Source organism: Triticum aestivum, chromosome 7A (assembly GCF_018294505.1).
Source record: "Triticum aestivum cultivar Chinese Spring chromosome 7A, IWGSC CS RefSeq v2.1, whole genome shotgun sequence".
Taxonomy (NCBI): Eukaryota; Viridiplantae; Streptophyta; class Magnoliopsida; order Poales; family Poaceae; genus Triticum; species Triticum aestivum.
Window position 1 is genome coordinate 675,981,909 of NC_057812.1, and position 3,562 is coordinate 675,985,470.

Consider the following 3,562-nt stretch of genomic DNA (forward strand, 5'->3'; position numbering starts at 1 on the left):
AAAGGCTCCTTCTTCTAGTGGTAAGAATGGCACCGGCATCTTTGCTCATGTGGAACCACCACTTGTTTATGGTGGACCGGTTCCTTCCACTCATTTGAATCATGCCTGTCATCCCCCTAAGATTGTGAAAAATGAGGAATTTGATTCTTGGGTTTACCGCTTTAAACGTCATTTAAATCATGTGAACACTAATCTTTGGAGAATCATTGAAGAAGGTTTCTATCCGCATGATCCAAGCAACTTCACTCCTCGAGAAGCCGCGGATAATCAATTCAATGAGAATGCTCTCTTCATCATTCAAGATGCAATTCCACTCGAAAATCTACCTCATCTTCGGCCCTTCGCCTTGGCCAAAGACGCATGGCGTTGTGTTGTCTCACTCTACCGGGGAAGCGCAAGCATTCAACGCTCCAACTATGAAGTGGTGCAAGATGAGGCCGATGAGTTTGCAATGAAAGAAGATGAAGAACCTCGTGAGCTTTATCAGAGAGTAACCAAACTCGCGGTCTCACTCCGAGATCACGGGAGCAAGGACACGGATGACAATTGGATCAAGCGCAAATTCCTCAAGGCAATGATGCCCTATCACAAGGCCATGTCCTCCGTCATTCGTCAAAGGCCGGACTTCCACACTTTGACCTCAAGCGAAGTGTTGGATGATTTTGTGGCCATGAACATTTTGGACAAGATCGCCGACAATGCGGTGCTTCGTTCTCAAAGGGCAAAGAAGTCCAACCTTGCATTGAAGGCCAAGCTCTGCGTTGAAGAAGAAGAGGAGGAAGAAGAGGAGAGCAATCCCGAAGATACAAAGTATGCATGTCATGAACACATGGCACTTGCGTCAAGGTAATTTTGGAGCAAGAAAAACTCAAGGCCAAACTTCAACAAAAACAACTCAAGTGGCACAAAGAGCAAGCAACGTGTAAGGACTTGCTACAATATGTGAGTCATTTTGTTGCGGAGTGCCTGTATGAGAAGAGGGAAGACAATTGTGGCAAGCTCATCCGAAAGGACAAGGCCAAGTCATTCCCCAACAAGAGCAACTTCACCAAAAAGACTCCCCCCAAGGCATTGGTGGTACAAGAAGAGTACAATGAGGATGATGACGATGATGAAGATGGTGAGTCGGTTGCCATGGCCTCTGTTGCCATTGCGACGACTCCACGGGTGTCTCTCTTCGACTCACCAAATGAGAGTATCACCGCCAAGTGCCTCATGGCTAAAGCTACCAACAAGGTAACCGCCAACATCAAAACTACCATCATTAATCATCCTTCTTCGACGGATAGCATTGATGAACATGAGGGAGCTAATGTGGAGGTGAATGAGTTTGATGCCTTTATGGACAAACTTAAGGGTAAATCCAAGAAGCACTTTGTTGCTCTCTTGGAACAACTTGGTGAAGCCAATGACATGATCGAGGCTCACGAAGATACCATCTCTAAGATGGAAGGGCATAGTCGTGACTATGTCGATGAGATCTCGGATCTTTCCAATGCTCTTGAGGAAGAGCGTGGTCATCGTTTGACTCTTGAGGAGTCACACAACGTTGATCATGCTAAGTTAAAGAAATATTTTGATCATGCTCTCATTGTGTCTCGTGTGCTAAGATCCGAGAAGGCCGAACTTGAGGTTGATCTTGCTAGACTCAAAGAGGAGTTTGATCTACTTGACAAGGCTCACAAGGTCTTGCAGGGTGCTCATGCTAGCCTCAAAGAGTCTCATGATCAACTTCAAGTAAAGCTAACCAAGGAAAAAGCCACTTTTCCTCGTATGATGTTAATTGATAATGAAAATGCTACTAACCCGTGTTATGAGCATGTGCATCTTGTTGAGGAGAATGCTAAGCTAAAGGTGCAACTTGAGAAAGGTCTTGCGTCTTGCATACAAGGCAAGAAGAACCTCAACGACCTCTTGACCAACCAAAAGGGAGTTGTGGCCAAGGAAGGGATAGGGTACGTACCCGAGTCCAAGAACAAGAAGAAGAATGACAAGACCAAACGACCTCCTCCTCTCATGCAAACCTTTGTGAAGGAGGGAGAGGGTGATTCCAAGGAAAAGAAGAACAATGTGAAGGGTGACTGTGTCAAAAAAGGGCAATGCCACTCCTCCCATCAAAGCCGGCGACTTTAATCCTTCTTATGTGTTATGTCGGGCTAGTGATGGGCATGTCTATGCCAAATTTGTTGGTTCCCCTCATGAGTACATTGAATGGTCTATTTGGGTTCCAAAGACCCTTGTTACTAACATCAAAGGACCCATTAAAAAATGGGTACCTAAAACCAAGCATTGATCTCTTGTAGGTGTTTGCTTCCGGTGGGGGATCATGGTTGCTCGATAGCGGAGCCACAAATCATATGACCGGAAGCAAGGACTTGGTGGTGGACGTGCACAAGATTCCATCTATGCCCACCAATGTCGAGTGGGGTGACGCCTCATCTTCTAAGGTATTGGGACTTGGCAAGGTAGTTATTTCTCATGATCCCACGACCGAGAAGGTCATGCTTATTGAGTCCCTTGCATACAATTTACTTTCCGTTCGTCAACTTGCAATCATGGGCTTTGCCAGTTTCTTTGATCTCGATACCGTGGCCCTCTTGTGGAGCAAGACTCTTAAAGTAGCCTTTGTTGGGCATGTCGAGAACGGTCTATATGTGATTAACTTTTCGGAGCGACCCACTAAGACCGCGACATGCCTAATGGCTAAAGTTGATGTGGGATGGCTTTGGCATCGCCGCTTAGCCCATGTAAATATGAGATCTTTGCAAAGCCTTCTCAAGGGGACCATGTCCGTGGACTAACGAATGTTAGTTTTGCTAAAGATCATGCTTGCAGTGCTTTTATTGAAGGAAAGCTACATGAGAAGGCTCACCCTCCCACGACTATCATTTACTCAAAGAGGCCTTTGGAGCTCCTTCACTTGGATCTCTTTGGGCCTCCATCCTTCGATAGTCTTGGGGGTAGGAAGTATTGCTTGGTGATTGTGGATGACTACTCAAGATACACTTGGGTGTATTTCTTCAAGAGGAAGAGCGAGACCCAACAAACCGTCATTGACTTTGCAAATGAAGCACAACGTCAACACAATGCAAAGATCTTGACAATAAGAAGTGACAACGGCACCGAGTTCAAGAACTGCACCTTGGATGAGTTTCTTAGTGATGAGGGGATCAATCATCAATATTCCGCACCTTACACCCCTCAACAAAACGGTGTTGCGGAGAGGAAGAACCGGACGTTGATGGATGCGGCAAGGACCATGATGGCGGAGTTCAAGTCTCCATACAACTTTTGGGCTGAAGCCATCAACACCACATGTCATGCATACAATCGGCTCTACCTCCGCAAGGGCTTGAATAAGACTCCATATGAGATAATCACCAGTAACAAGCCCAACCTCAAGTATTTTCGGGTGTTTGGGTGTAAGTGTTTCATTCTCAAGAAAGGTGTTCGGCTGTCTAAATTTGAAGCTAGAGCTTATGAGGGCATATTTGTTGGTTATGCTACAAACTCTCATGCTTACCGTGTCCTCAATAAATCCACGGGACTTATTGAGGAGACG